Source organism: Crinia signifera, chromosome 11 (assembly GCF_055691185.1).
Source record: "Crinia signifera chromosome 11, ASM5569118v1, whole genome shotgun sequence".
Lineage (NCBI taxonomy): Eukaryota > Metazoa > Chordata > Amphibia > Anura > Myobatrachidae > Crinia > Crinia signifera.
The window spans coordinates 40,884,632-40,901,309 of record NC_139227.1 but is presented as its reverse complement, the minus strand read 5'-3'; the positions used below and the strand labels follow the sequence as shown (position 1 = coordinate 40,901,309).

The following is a 16,678-nucleotide window of genomic DNA, read 5'->3' as shown; positions in this document are numbered from 1 at the left end:
TAGTAAATTTCCCCCCTAAGTGAGCACCTTTGTCTTGTTTATCACAAATACTGTATCTAGTTGAAGTAAAAATTATGTATATAGATGAGTATATACTGAGGAAAAGGGCTGTCTACTCATGTGTAGTCCTATACTGTATAATGTAGGAATAATAGCCATTTAAAACCACTGCCATAAAAAAAGTACAATGTTTACAAGGACACCATAACAAATGAGATATATATCTAGTTATTTTGGGTTCACCAAAATGCAGCAGCAGCGCTGACATTGTCTCAGAGCCACCATGTATCCCTGGTTATTACGGGGTGAATATAATGATATAAATAATGCAGGGGGAGAGGGAAGAGGTAGGTCAGTGAATCCAGGTCAGCAGGCAGGCTGCCTAACGCCCATCATTATTTTCTGCAGCAGTCCTACTATCTGAGGCCTGGAGACCAGCAGGAAGGCATCAGGCATTACATCTGGCTGCCTTTTAGCACCAGAGACCCAGTCAGCTTATGTAAAACGATTCATCTGCCTTTCAGCAGCGAGACGATGATGGTAAAAATCTGGGAGACTGACTGCAAATCAGTGGGACTGGGAGAATCAGGCAGAGCTGACAGCTCAGTATTAATTGAATATAAACACAGATACAATGTTTAGCTGAATGACAGATCTGGCTGCGGCTATTCATTCACTCATCTTGTCTGAGCATTCAGCCGCCTGCGTATAATGGACATTTGCTGTAAACATTTATAGTTAATGAGAAATAATACGTTTCCTGGCAGATGATAACCAGCCGGAGGAAGATGAGAGCTGGAGGAAGATCTTGGCCTGTCCAATACTCTGTCTCGCATGATGACAGGAGATGGAGGGGTTTCGCTGGTTTCCAGTGCTCAGCAGCTGCTGGCAGATTTCAGGATCTCCCTGTTTGAGCAAAACTGGTTTATTTCTCCCAACCAGTGGCGTAACTAGATATTTGTAGGCCCAGCTGGAAAAGTTTGTTAGGGTCTCTCCAAATGTACCGCCCAATGGTGAAAATGTATATAACACACGTAACTGTGACAGTGAAGGTGGCCCCTCAGCAGCTGCACTCCCTATGGCATACTTGCACCTATGGCATAATTGCCTACCCTCCTGTATTCTGCAGGAGACTCCCTGAAATAGCAGCAATCTCCCTCTCTCCCTCATTAGTCTAGCAATCTCCCTCATTTCACCTAGCCCACATTATACTGTTACATCATAGTTACCTCCCCTCCTGCATTCTGCAGGAGACTCCCTGACATTGCAACAATCTCCCTCTCTCCCTCATTAGTCTAGTAATCTCTCTCATGCCACCTAGCCCACATTATACTGTTACATTTTTTGCGGGAAAAGGAATGAGAGACAGATACAGTTACATAGAATCATCAGCATTCCCAGCATTGGTGATAAAACACAATGATCCCTCCAGCTATATGCATTTATTGTGGACATTTATATGGAACCACATGTAAAACACAATAGATGAACAATTCCTAACACGTGTCAGTGACTTTTCTTCAGCAGATATAGCATCTCCTACTAACTGTTTTGGGGCTCATCTACATTTAATTTATTTTAAAAGATTCCTCCTAGATATATGTGGCACCCCACTACAGTGGTGCCCCTTGTCCAGGCTTGAATGCCCCTCAAGTGCACCACGCTGCCCATTTGAACCCTTCTCCTGTTTGGCCAGGGACTGAAGGGTTAATGAGACCCGGCCAGCAGTAGGACCCAGCAAGTACCTGCGTGTTGGAGGAGGAGGCTGCCCTGTTGATAGGTTGAGAGGACACCCAAAGGGGGTCAGGAGGTCAGACCCGGCATGAAAGGGAGGCAGGAAGAGCCCCAGCCTCAAGTGCCTACCCGCAGTGTAAACGGGGATGGCGCTTGGAGATGACAATCTCTAAGCGCCAGGACCACCGATCGCCGCGCTGGTCCCCGGACCATCGTGCTGGGGGCAAGCCCAGCACCAAGGTAAGCTGCTGGGCTGTCCCCAGCCCCCATCCGCCAGGTGAATGGATGCCGCACACAGGCATCCATTCACCGCCTCACTGCCTCCGCTGCTGTCTGCAGAGTACAGCCGAGGAGGATGTGTGCGCCCCCACCCAACCTCCATGTTTCAGTGTCCTTTGCCCCACTACTCACTCACTTAATAAGTGAGTGTGAGTGAGTGTGTGTCTCTGCGTGCGTGCACTATTTGTTCCTCCTGTACAAAAAGTTCAAATACATCTTCACAGAGACCCCTCAATTATTTATTTATTATTTATTTATTAACAGTTTCTTATCTAGTGCAGCATACTTCCCAAAAGTATAGTTATTGGTAGGTAGCCTTGCGCTCACCCTCTGGTGAGCACAAGGCTACCTACCAATAACTATACTACTGTTTAGGAGCCTGGACCACTCCAGCCTGGTGGCCCCCTCGTAACAACTGGTATCTAGTGCTAGCATTCCTATTTGTTTATACAGTACTGTACTTCCCAAAAGGGCAAGGGTACTTCGGGGCTGCACACTAATGCTGGTACTGAGTGCATTCACTTCCTTCATGTACTACATTCATGTACTACACAGGACCACACAGGGCTGTTTGATTGCTGCTCTGCGGAGCCAATATGACTCACGGCTGCAGAGGATTTTGGTTCTGCTGAGCTAGAATGGGTTACCTCCCTTTTCATGGGCATGCGTGAACTGGCTTCTCAATTAACTGCGTCTAGAGCGCCTCCTATTGTTGTGTCACATCCTAACCCTCTGCCTTCACCAAGTGAACCCGCTTGGGTTCAGGGTTTATCCAGATCTGTGCAGGATTTAGTGCAGATCTCTACCACCCTGCAACAATCCATGGGTCCCTCCACTAAGTGTAAGTCCTTAGTTTCTGCTTCCATGCCAGTTTTGTATTCTGAAGACTCGCAATCTGATGATTTTTCTGAAGCAGAACAGGACCCTTCAGAGTCAGACTCTGAAGTGCCCCAACTGGCCGATGATCACATGCCACAGGCCAGAGTGGGGGCGTTAGTGCAGGCCATAAGGGATGTGCTTTACATTACTGAAACAGACCCTAAACTCAAGTACCGGTCCCTCTCTTTAAAAGTAATACAAAGGACCTGTCTGTCTTTCCACCTTCCCCACGATTGGAGACGCTGTTTAGGGAAGCCTGAACACATCTCAATAAAAAATGTCTCTTAACTAGGAGATATTCCTCCTTTTTACCCATTTGCAAAGAAGAGAGAAAAAAATTCCACAGCCAGTAGATGCACATGTTGCATGCCTTGTTAAAGCCACTACCCTCCCTATCCCAGACGTCACGTCCCTTGCGGAACCTACAGATAAAAAATTTGAACTATTTCTTAAATTTATGTTAATTCAGGTGCAGTTATACACCCTGCATTTGCTTTCACATGGGTCTCCTTAGCCATGACTAATGGATTGCCACCTTACCTTCTGAAATTTCTCCATTGTGAGACGAATAAAGGAATTCTATTCTATCTGAAGGTTTACGATCTGGAACCAAGCATTCAGATCTTATGGCCCTAGTGGATAATATCTGTGAAACGAACACCTACTTAGGTGAGGCTGCTCTGGAAGGTGGCACCTTCGCACCAAAAGCGTTGGCTTCCTCAGTGGCAGCCCACCGCACCTTCTGGCTTAGATCGCGGTAAGGGGACAGTGAGTCTAAAAAGGCTCTGAACAAGCCCCTAAGCAGCAATGAGGCACCAGGTTAGCACTTCCCTTTCTGGGAACAGTCATCTTTGGCCCTGAGCTTGATAAAAGGGTGTCCAAGACAGCCTTTCTGCCCTCCGTGGCTCCAAAACAAGGACCACCTTTTGTTCCTTTCGGCCCCCAGGTAAGGCGAGAGGAAAACCCTCACCTTGCTTCCAACCGACTGCGGCATATTCTAAAAGGCCATCAGTCCTGGACCAGTAGCTGTCAAGCTCCTAAGCAGATTGTCAAACCGTCTGTATGACTCGGTGTGTCCCCACCCGGAACTCTCCACTCTCCTGCTCTATGCCGACATCTGGAGTCAAACCACGTCCGACAGATGGATCACCAAGATCGGGTCGGAAGCTTACATAAACCACCAGGGGGTCACCCACTGCAGAGTCGCCATGCTTGACAGGACAAACATTCTTCGGTGGGAAGAGAAACACCTCCCGGCTCGCTCAGCTGTGTACATACCAGGTCTGTTGAATTGGGAAGCGGACTTCCTCCGCAATAGGACATACACTCATATATAGAGGTGTTTTGTCTATTGGTTTATCACTGGGGATGTCCCCAAATTGATCTGTTTTTATCACCTCACAATTGAAAGTTTCTGTGCTACGGGGTTTGCACCAGAGATCCCGGGGCGTTTCTCGTAGACGCCCTGTTGGTGTCCTCAAACTTTTCAATGGTGTGCCTGTTCCCCCGACAGCTCTCCTTCACAGGGTTCTTTGCAAACTGCATGTGGAAGGGGTTCTGGTGATTCTCATCGCTTCCATCTGGCCAAAACGCCCTTGGTATGCCGATCTACTCAGACTGTCGGTCTCTATGTTGTGGATACTTCCTCTGAGGCCGTACCTTCTCAATCAAGGTCCGTGTCTTCATCCCGATCTCTCGCGACTAGCTTTGATGGCCTGGCTGTTGAACGGTCAGTCCTAAAGACTCAGGGATTTTCGGTCTCAGTCATACATACTTTGGTTTCAGCGAGAAAACCTTCCACTCTGCGGATATACCATTGTGTGTGACACACATATTTTAATTGGCCTTGTAAAGTTAGTTTGGAGGCTGGCCTTTGTCTGGCCTCGTTAACAGTTCAGGTTTTTTCCCTCTCTGTGTTCTTCCAAATACGAATGGCCCAGTCTTCCCCAGTTCACACTTTTTTGCAAGAGGTTTTGCACCTGCAGCCCCCCTTTGTTATACCTGTTCATCCTTGGGACTTGACGTTAGTTCTCAAGGTGTTGTGCAAGGCTCTGTTTGAGCCTTTATATGATGTTGCTCTATGTTGGTTAACGTGGAAAACCGTTTTTCTATTCACTATTGCTGCCGCACGCCGCATGTCGGATTTGGGAGCATTGTCCCCCAAAGCTTCTTATTTGGTTTTTCATCCCGACCATGCTGTTCTGCGCTCTTGTCTGGACTACTTTCCTACAATTTTCTCCATGTTTTCTGTCAACCAGGAGATAGTGGTGCTGTCCTTTTAGCCGGAGGTTGCTTCAAGGGAAGGTGATGCTTTTGCCACCTTCGATGTTCAGGCTTTGAGTACCTATGCGGACCGCACAACACCATTTTCATAAAACGGACTCACTGTCCTTTGCAACAGACATCAGAGAGGTTGGCCGGCTTCAAAGCAAACAATTGCCCGCTGGATTAGGACCGATATCCACCAGGCTTACCTGCTATCTGGGAAGCCGAATCCCCTGTCCATCAAGGCCTACTCTACCAGATCTATTGCACCTATGGGCCGTCGGGGAGCCTCTGCAGAGCAGCTGTGTTGTGCAGCTACGTGGTCTTCTGCAAATACTTTCATTAAATTCTACAATTTACACCTTCACCTCTGCCGATGCGGCTTATGGGCGTTGTGTCCTCTGAGCAGCTCAGGAGCATTCCCACCCGTAACGGGACTGCTTTGGGACATCAGTGTTACACCATTGGCTGACAGAATAAAACAGGATTTTTGTCTTACCTGTAAAATCCGTTTTTTCTGAAGCCATGGTGGAACACTGGGCGCCCGCCCTACGCTCCTCTCGGCTGAGAGTTGAGATGTTCTTCTGCCATGGGCAATGCTTATCAGATTCTGTGTGTATGGGTTCTTGCATCTCCTTTCCTCTCTTAGCTTGTTAAGTAAATAACTGAGGCTGGCCTGAAGCAGGCTGGGTATGGGGAGGAAGGGCCTCTCCCCAGCACACAAGAAGTTTACTCCTTGGTGCCCGGTCTGAGGCCAGAGGATACCCCAATGTCCCCAGTGTTCCACCATGGCTTCAGAAAAATGGATTTTACAGGTAAGACAAAAATCCCATTTTACAGACTATGGCCCTGATTCTGGTTGACTCACTAAGCAGTGGTAGTTCGCTGCCTAGTGCTGTCAGCCAGACGGACACCCGCTGCCCAATGAATATACGCACTGCACTGCGATTTGCATATATATCCATTCGCAGGCTAGCATACAGGCCCAAAATCAAGAATAACGGCAGGTGCCCGCTTGCATTCGCATAGGGATGCTCAGCGTTTTCGTGGGTCCGCCAAGGAAACGCAGGGAGTTCGCATGAAAATGCCCCCCCCCCCTTGCGAGTGCCACAGAGATTATGCAAATCTCCGAAGGCACCCGCTCAGCAGACCTGCACTTGCACATGTGTGAATATGCGCAGTGATAAAACATCGGTCCCCGGTGCGAACATGCCGGGGACTGAGTCAATCAGAACGAGGGCCTCTATACAAATAATGACGTTTTCTAGGTTAGTAAGTCACACTACCCCCCGCCCCTTTCCTGGCCATATCATAATATCGCCGATTACCATAAACATCCCCCCATAGGAACGTATTCTGATATTATTGCTAGGATGGATCCGCGAGCAGTTTATGGAGCATTATAATGGGTGGCTGAACCCTGCAGCGATGGAACGGACGATTTGTGTTACAGTCACAATGCAAAGTTACCAAAATATAAAATCACTCAGCAAATTTCTGCATACCAAAAGCCTCTTTAAAAATTCCCGTCCACATCCAGCGCGAGACCGGTAATTCAAGGTCTGCCTCCCTATTTGCTGTATAAAATCCTACGCTGCTTTGAGATACTACCGCGCTATAATGTTTTAATGAAAACTTAAAAAATTGTACACAAGATTCTGATAGATATGCAGTCACACGTGTCTCTGGTGTACCTTTCTGCGGAGAAGAATGATAAGCGTAATTCGCTGTTTTATCTCCATTATAAATTCTTTTTGCTATTTTGAATGTATTAAAGGCTCATTCTCTACTAGCGGTATCAAATTGCTGTCACATTCCCCCTCCTGTGCGAAGAGGCAGACAAATCCGGGATCTGGGAAAAGTTTCGAAGTGGCCATAACTCCGTCTTCTTCGTGTTATTTTCTTTCTTTGTCCTTCACGTTTCCAGCCGAACGAGAACGGTTCTAAAGGATCTTTATTTGCCGTCTAATTTCTAATCCATTATGCTTGGAAATATCCTGCTCTTATAGCGTAATTGATTTTTAAGCTATAAATTAGCAATCCGTACTTACATTCTTTGATAGTAGGAAAATGTCCAATTTATGGGCAGTTTGCCTCCTTGCTCATCCTCGCAATGCTGTGTTTGGCCGATAGAAGAGGACACAGCATTGATAAGATTTTAAAATGAGAAGGGTCATTACGGAGAGGAGGTGAGGGGAATCATTAAAATGCCAGGTAGTAAGTTAGTAGCTTCTGTGATCCTATGAGGGAATATATAGCAAAGACAAGTGTGATATATGGGTATACATAGTTATAACATACTTTTAATTACAGGTGAATTAAGAGTCTCCATAAAGCAGTGACATTGCATTGTCCGCAGAAGACAGTGATGACTTGTAATATCTCCTGTTTAGTCCAAACTATTCTGATATACTGTATTTATAGAATAAGGTTTTGGGCTTAGGACTCATGAGTCAGCACTGGATTATGACCTATCAACGGCTTGAAGGGCTTCCATACAAATTGCATTGCTAATTGTTCTTAGAATTGGAGCAGCTTAACCCTTTGAGTGCCAGCGTTGCTGGGAGAGATCCTCAAAACATCTGCTAAACATGCCGGCGCCTCTCCCAGCGACTGTTCTTTTTTTTGGGTGCAATATTTAGCAATATTCCAATGAATGGACTGGGCTGTATATGTATTTATTTATACTAAAAGAGCAGTTGCTGTGAGCGGCACCGGCATTTTTTTAGTGGATATTTTGAGGATCTCTCACAGCAACGTTGGCACTCAAAGGGTTTGTGCTTTCCCCAACTATGGGCTAAATTTATAAAGATAGGAGTTCTATTGAAGATGGGTTGTTGCCCATAGCAACCCATAGGATTGTATCGATTATCTTCTAGAAGGTGCTAAATAAATAAGTAGGATCTGATTGGTTGCTATGGGTAATCCCATCTTCAATAGAACAGCCACCTTAGTAAATTTACTAATTCAGTATCAGAGACAAATTACCCAAAATCGATATTAGGAGATTTATTACAATCTGTGCGTACACAGCAGCAGTGTGCATGTGTAACGCCAGTCTAAGGGTCGTGGGGGTTGGCGACCGGGGCGCGGCGGTGCACTGTTTTCAGGGAGTCAACACGGTGGTGTTCAAGTGAAGTCCGGACAACGCAGGCTTGTCTGGACCATTTGCAGGGTGGGCCATGGCGACTGCGTGATGAGTGACATCACAAGCAGCCGCTGCGATCCAACAAACATTGCAGCCCGGCCAAGAAGCTGCCCTTAAGTTGAGAACGCTTCGCTGTTTAGCCCGTACATGCAGAGTAACAATAGCCATTGGTCATTACATCCAGCAAAACATAGCGGAGGTGCTGGGCAACTCTCCATACATCCTGGGCCTAAATAATGAGAGCCGCGGCAAATAGGAGGTTTAAATAAAAAAAAGTTACAAAAACTTTGACCGTAAAAATGTTTATGAGGCAGCGGGGCCAAAACGAGACAGACAATGCATCCTGTGTGAGCTCTGCTTCTTCTGTCAGTCCTGCTTCATTCTAATGTTGGCTCTTCGTAGCATCTGTTCGATGGAAGATCGAGGATGTAAAGGGTTAAAGCGCTGCTCGGTGCGGTGTTAGATTACGTATGTGGCAGGATGGATGTTGTTCCCTGGGCTGTCATGGATAATCAGTATGTAACCTTTATGCCTTCATATTTTATCAAGAGAAATTCCCAGGCCTGCTCTCAAGATGCCGGATTCCCGCTGAGCTTGTCTTACGGATATGTGTCTTTGTATGGATCTATTTTACATGGAGAATAACAGAGAGCTGCTACTACATTCATAATCTCCGGGGATGTGACTGTCTGCTCCACAGCTTCCCACAGCTTCCCGGGTGCAGCTCTGCTGGCGCCCTCCAGGGGGCAGTATTAGGGCTAAGAGGTACAACCACTACAAGCAATCACAGATTGTACACTGCACAGATCCGGGTATGGGTAAAAATCAGAACCAGACAGAACCCCGGAATGGCCAGGCTGCATTCATCAATTTCTGTCATTCCAGAGCTTGTAGTGTTCGGTCCGTGGGTGCTTGTCTGGGGGACTGCCTGTGACACCTGTCACCAGGGAGAGGAGGAGGGAGAGAATAAAGCCCCCCTGTATGGTCCGGGCATGTAGCAAAAACCGGAACAGCCCGGACTACACGGGGAGGATGTAATATCCCCTTCCCCATGTCCCTGGTGAAAGCTATCACAGTCAGGACAATCCCCATATGGGACACCCCCTGGACTGTACACTGCAAGCTGCAGAATGCCGAGTTTGATTTCCGGTCCGGCATTCTGGGGTCTTGTCCATTGCCAGTTTTTACTTACTCCCCTCTGATCCTTGGGCTACTGAACAGTTAAACTGACAATGATGATTTCTAGAGAAAAGGTGCTTTCATCTCCATTCACCTCCCACTTTTAATATGATGGGTGGCCATCGAGCATCAATGGTTATTAGATATGTATGGTTTGCAAACAATGGCTGATGGTTTTCATGATTGGTGGAGAGCCAACATTTCCCTACCACAAATGGCAAAGATCCAATGGTGAGACTGCATTGGTGTTTTTTTTTATACGAGTCACAAGGCCATTGGCACTTCCCTTGATTTACATAGTTACATAGTAGGTAAGGCTGAAAAAAGACTTGCGTCCATCTAGTTCAACCTGGTATAGATATCCATTGCTGATTTGGTAGGTTCTGATATTTTACAGACAAATTATATTTCTTATTTGTACCCATGGATGTTTTTCTCCAGTAAATGTTTGTCCAACTTTGCCTTGAACGCATTTAATGAGCCAGCCGTTACCACCTCTCTGGGAAGAGAGTTCCAGAGTTTGACTGTTCTGACCGTAAAGAAATTCTTTCTACTAGCTGAATGAAATCTTTTTTCTTCTAATCTATACTCATGCCCTCGTGTCCTAGATTCCTTTCTAGTATAAAAGAGGGTGTGTGACAGTTCCTTATATTGGCCCTTGATATACTTGTACATGTTGAGCATGTCCCCCCTTAAACGTCTCTTTTCTAATGTAAATAGTCCCAAATTGCTTAATCTCTCCCCGTAACTTAAATTCTCCATTCCCCTAATAAGCTTTGTTGCTCGCCTTTGGACTTTTTCTAATTCTATGATTCCAATCTTTTGGTACTATACCTGACGATAGTGACTTGCTAAAGATATAAAGATATAATGTACGGGGTAGCTAGTTCATCCCTTAATTCCATTAATACCCTCGGATGAATCCCATCTGGCCCTGGTGATTTATTTGTTTTGAGTTTGCTTAGCCTCAGTATTATTTCCTTCGGCGTGAAATCCACAATGAGATCTGGCTTATTTGTCCCGTTTGTGGTAAATGTTCGTTCCACAGTCTGCTCTCCCTTAGTAAATACTGATACTGAAGAACTCATTTAACAGTTTTGCTTTTCCCTTGTCCTCAGTAACACTTTTTTCCACTAGTATCAGTTAGTGGGCCTATGTTTTCCTTAATAAAACGTTTACTATTTATGTATTTAAAAAACTTCTTTGGGTTGGTTTTGCTTTCAGTGGCTATGCACTCTTCATATAGTATTTTAGCTGCTTTGATTACCCCTTTACAAGTTTTGTTTTATTCTTTGCATTTTGCGAACGCCTCCTCATTCAAGTTATTTTTATAGAATTTAAAGGCTCTGGTTTTATTGTTGATAGCTGACCTTACTTCTTTGTCCAACCATGGTGGCTTTTTTTTGTTGAATTAACCTTTAGTTACTTTAGGAATGTATTCAATAGTTAGTGAATCAAGCACTTTTTTTAGAGTATCCCACATTTCCTCTGCATTTTTTCCCTCGATAACCGTTTCCCACCCAATTCCTGTTAGGGCTTCCCTGAATAATTCAAAGTTCGCTTTTCTGAAGTTTAGTATTTTTGCAGATCCTTTTTGATGTAATTTACTGAAGTTGATTTCCAGATTTGCTTATTCTGAAGCTCCACCCTCCTTCTCTGATTGGCTCTGCCACTGTCATGTTTTGCCACAAGTCACACCAGCCAATAGTTTGAACTGTCAATGGTTTTTATGTCACCTACAAGTATATTTAGTGCGAGTGAGACCATTCATAGGAAAAAGCCTATATATTTCAGATTGGGAAATCGAGTCAAATTAGAATACACACTAAGAATTGCATGGTTGCTTTATACAGTGGGCGTGATGTACCCAGGTGGACTGCCCAGCGCTTACAAAGCAGTGGAATCACCATTAGCCACCTACCCCTACCAGAAATAAATACCCCTTCCCATCTACCCCAGAATCAGGACAAAAGTCCAGACCCGGATGTCGGAACAGCCCCCAACCCGCAACTAATGTAGTGGTCAGATAACCATATTAGAGCAATTATTAAATTTTAGGAACAGTAATTCACAAGATTTTTATTTTTTCTAGCTGAAACCTTTCAAAATAAAACATGTTTTAGAAGTTTTCTGCATAATTTGCCGATGATCGGTTTGTGACAGTTCTGTGTCAAATTCTAATTTATTCCTTGTGTGTCTGTCACAAGCCGACTTATAGGGATATTTGTAGAAATCAGCTGAAACATTTCATTCGACGCAGTAGCTCAGAGGTAAAGCGACCTAGATGGTCTTATAAATAAAGGCTTTGTAAATGTAATCACATAAATAGTAATATACTGGGAACATTATGCTATTAGTATTAGTCTTGAGACATAAGAATTACAACATTACCATCCTACTGTATATGGGTACAAAGCCGGATTAAGGGGGGGTACAAGAGGTAAGTACCCCCGGGCCCCCAACCTGTGTTGTGAGCTGCCTCTGTCAAGCAGGATAGAGCTACAGGCTCTGGGGCCTGCCGCGGCACCCACAGGAGGTCACTTCTATACTGAGGAGGGTTGGTTTTAAATCACATTATTTAAAAAGAAAAGTAATTTGAATACCCAAATACAGTATGAACCCTATCTGGGTCTGTGTGGGGGACTATGTATACTGTTAATTTTGCGTTTTACTTTTTTGGTGGGGGTGCAATTATATACCTATTTCACACCGCTCAAATAACCCGGGTCCGACCCAGGTCACTGTGCGGTGTGAAAGGGCCTTTTGGAAAATACCGGGTCCAGCAAACCAGCTATCTGACCCTGGTAAAAAGAAGTGTACTACCAAAGCCGGACCTGGGTTGCTGGGCAGTGTGAATGGGTAACCCAGGTCAAACGACCGGGGTAGTGTTCACTTCTTTGGAGGATGCAGCAGCATCATCTTAGTGCTGCCTCCTCCCCCGCCTGACGCGCTATTGCTCCGCCCCCCCCGGATGACACCAGCGACCTGGCAATAAGTCGGGTCGCTGTGAGCACACAGTCAGCGCAAATGCCGGGTCCCTCGTGGGACGGACCCGTGTCCAAATCGACCCAGAATTTCTGATGTGTGCATTTGGACACGGGCCTGTATCCAAATGTGACCTGGAATTTGTGATGTGAAAGCAGCATTAATATTATTTACTGTTTTGTGATTTTCCTTAAAAAAAAAAAAAGTCAAAACAGTAACAAAAAGCAAATCAAAAACAGAAAAACTGCAACTAGAAAACACAAAAAAAAGACATAAAAAAACTCACCTCTATTGCCCCATAGAATAACGACAATGCTGTCGATTTTGTTTTCTCCCCTACAAGATATCTAAACAAAACACAAAATAAAAAAAAACAACGACTTAAGCTGCTGGTCCTTGAAAGATGTTAAAAATTCCCTGACTATAATGGTCCTTAATCCTGGAACATAAAACACCTCTTGTGACCTTATAAAGCAGAGATCAGCATTCTGCTTTATGGCCAGAACCTCTTACAAATATCTAATAATAATAATAAGGAAAATAAATAAAAGCACAGCACAATGACAATTCTATTGACCCCATATCAAAAAAGCTAAAACAAGTTGTATTACTACGTGTCATGTTGTTATACATTTAATCAGATCTATTCCCGGTGGAGTGTAACAAATGGGCCCGACTACCTCGATAGATCACAGTAAATAAGTGCACGAGTCCGTGTGTAAGAGTAGAGGATATTTCACCCCCCCGTGGGAGACGTGGGCTGACCATTAATAGACGTGGGCCACCGGCGAGTCGTTCACTGCTGCACGATATGTAATATTAAATGAAAGGGACCAGATGGGCTTATTCCAGCTGTAATCTTCCAGCAAGTAATGCGTTATATTATCCATTAATCCAAAGCCTATTTTGATGCCGTTCACAGGGTGACATATCAGCTGACATGAGCTGACCCCTACGGTCTTTAAGTAAGCAGGCAGCCACATTGGAAGTAGATAAAGCAGACGTCTAAAGCTTGTGCCATGTAATTCTACTTAAATGCAGTCAAGTCCTATTGAAGCCAAAGTGGATCTATAAGCCTTCCTGTAGCTGATTTCCTCCCCAGCGCTGAGCTGACAGCGGCAAGGATGCTGCCTCTGCTTTTCCCAGAAACTACAATGGATGGCTGTCAGTGCAGGACTTGAATAATCCAGCTGCCATTCCCCCCACCCCGGGCCAAAAGAGGTTTGGGGGCTCCCTGATGCTGCAACGTGTAACAATGTTCCCGAATACTGACAAATCTGTGTCTCCCCTACGATACCTGTGCATGTACTGTACATCCAGGGGGAGCAGCCAACATTGTTATAGCTGCACTACTACCTAGTCATTAGGTGCCCATTGGAGTGCTGCTTTCCATCAGCTGCTCTTACAGTGCCAGCAGAAAATGGTCAGATTAAAGGGTTAAAAATGATCAAGGGCCTTTGGTCCTGATTCGGGTTGGCTGGCTAGGCAGCGTATATTCGCTGCCTAGCGAGTCCATAAACACTGCCTGGTCAAAAGGACCAAAGCTGAAACACCCCCTTGTGAAGGGGAAGAGCTGTGACTACTGATGGGGGAGGAATAGGGGCCATCAATGCCAGTAATTTGGGAAACATACGGTTGATGGTTGACCGGCAGTGAGAACACTGATGCTGGCAACTGGAAGGAGGGAATACCGACAGGGGTCAGGTAATTATACATCCCCTTCCTCTGTCTGCCCCAACCATCCCTGCCAGCAGCCTAACCCTCCCGCCAGCCTGACCCTATCCCCAAAGGGTGGGCTAAGGCCTAATGGGCCTGGAGCTGACAATGGACAAGGGCCTGTTATGACAAGTTGAGGAGGTGAGGCCAATGTCATGTAGGCATGTATAAAGTACAAACATTCCATAAATGTGAATGCAACTCTACTGCTAATGATTTTGGGCCGACCATGTGGTGTCTGTCTGGTGATTATCATGCTGCCATGGCGATGGGCTTATTTTTATGCTGAGGCCTGGAGCTGCAGCTCCATCTGGACCATTGTTAATCTGGCCCTGCAGTGGCCGGCCGTAAAACAGTGTCATTGAAAGGGTTAAGATGTGCGGGTAGCAGATGTATGACATTAGGGTTACATAGCATGCAGTAATAGCCCAGATATTGTGTGTTCTGTGCGGTCATTTCCCACATATACTGTAAGACCAAAGCCAAAAGGGAGAAAGGAAGGGTCTGAGAGATAGAGGACACAAATAAGGGGTCCAGCCCGACGTGGCGGCATGCGAGACCAGATTGCACAGATCAGTGAGGGGATTAAGTGGTGGACTTTGCAATCCGTATATGTCTAAGAGAAGCCATTGTAAACTCCAATAATATTAACAGACCATCCAAAAGCCTCCACTTAGTAACTTGTCATTCACTTCAGCCCTAAACACGTGAAAGACGAGGGCCTGATTCAGACCGGTAAGCAGGCTGCAATTTTTGCAAGTGGACAAAACCATGCTGCGCTGCAGGTGGGGCAGATGTAACAGGTGCAGAGAAAGGACGGGGTGTGTTCAAACTAAAATCTAAATTGCAGTGTAAGAATAAAGCAGCCAGTATTTACCCTGCACAGAAACAATATAACTCCCCCAAATCTAACTCTCTCTGCACATGTTACATCTGCCCCACCTGCAGTGCAGCATGGTTTTGTCCATCTGCAAACATTGCAGCCTTGCTGACAGGTTCTGAATCAGTCCCATAGATTCAATGATGGGAACGTACACGATCACTTAATAGAACATAATATAAACACCACTATAATACTGGAAGACTTGCCAGAATGTAACCCTTTATCTCCAATCCCTGCGGCGTGGAGACATATAATTGCCTTTCTGTCCGATATAAGACATATGAGGATGACCACGGCCATCCGCCACCTCCCTCGTTGGAAGAATTCTGGTTATTACAATGTTCGCTGCTCATATTAGGGTCACGCATTCATAATTATCACTGACAATATTTAACATCAGACAAAACCCACAAGTGAAGCAATATTACGTCTCTCAATCTCATTTATCTTCCGCGCTTATGGCCCCTCTGTGGTCAGCACGCTGCGAGTTTGGTGGACATTTAATTATGAACACATCAAAAATGCGGCTGACAAGGCAGAAGCTGCCAGGCTCCTGGGATGAGGGGTAGAGGGTGGAAAATGGGCAGAAGAGCAGGGGTTTCCTCTGTACATCTGTGGAATATGCTGCGATCTTTCTAAGGAGCGCATTAAAGGAATAATCCCCCCAATATGACATTTTTCAGGTTCACTGGAAACACACATAGCGTAAAATCCAGATTTATCTGATGCTTTACACTTATATCCTGCAGATCAAAATCAGCCTTTCTGACATCATGATAAACTGGAATAAATCGTAATATATATTTACGTAACAGTATTAGAGTTTTGGTGCGGTCTATAGATCTACTAAACCCCACCCCACCAATATTTTGATAATTGCTGTATTCGGAGAACATGAGACGGAACAGCAAATGTACAGTGGCATTGGCTTTAGTGTACAGTTGTTACTAGTCTTGTGGTATAAAGTGATCTATCTCTGATATATTACTGTATGTATACTGGGTTCAACTAGAACGTTATAGAATTCCTGGTAATATTCATTGTTGTCCTCAGTCACCGGTTCAATTTCTGACTAAATAAATATATACAAAGGGAAAAGTTCCCTAAATGTATTAAAACATAGCTAATTGCATAGCATATAATACAATATGAATATATTATAAGATATATGAAAAATAGACCTTAACATGGGTTAATATAACTTATTTAACACTATGGCCCTTATTCAGATCTGATCACAGTACAATTTTTTTTTTTTTTTAAATGGGCAAAACCATGTGCAGGTGGGGCAGATGTAACATGTATAGAGAGTTAGATTTGTGTGAGTTATTTTGTTTCTGTGCAGGGTAAATACCATCTGCATTATTTTTACACTGCTATTTAGATTTCAGTTTCAACTACCCCACCCAAATCTAACTCTCTCTGCACATGTAACATCTGCCCCACCTGCAATGCACATGGTTTTGCCCATTTTGAGAACAAATTCAGCAAGGAACTCTAATTAGACAATTTGTGAATCAAGCGAATACTGCGTATACATACCGTTCACATTGCGAATGCAAATCGTATCTGAAAATGCAATTGGATCATAGTTGCACACATTCCTTCGC

At 44.9% G+C, this 16,678-nt stretch overlaps 1 long non-coding RNA gene across 7 annotated transcripts in view; it reads right to left on the bottom strand.

The window, feature by feature from the left end:
- Window positions 1-16,678, bottom strand: part of LOC146045792 (uncharacterized) — a 378,902-nt gene that overhangs the window by 195,158 nt on the left and 167,066 nt on the right. For 4 of the 7 annotated variants that reach the window (XR_014465605.1, XR_014465608.1, XR_014465606.1 and 1 more), the window contains one exon: window positions 12,756-12,816. The exons of the other annotated variants lie outside the window; for them this stretch is intronic. This is a non-coding gene — a long non-coding RNA (uncharacterized LOC146045792). The remainder of the gene's footprint in view (window positions 1-12,755; window positions 12,817-16,678) is intronic. 7 annotated transcript variants of the gene reach the window in all.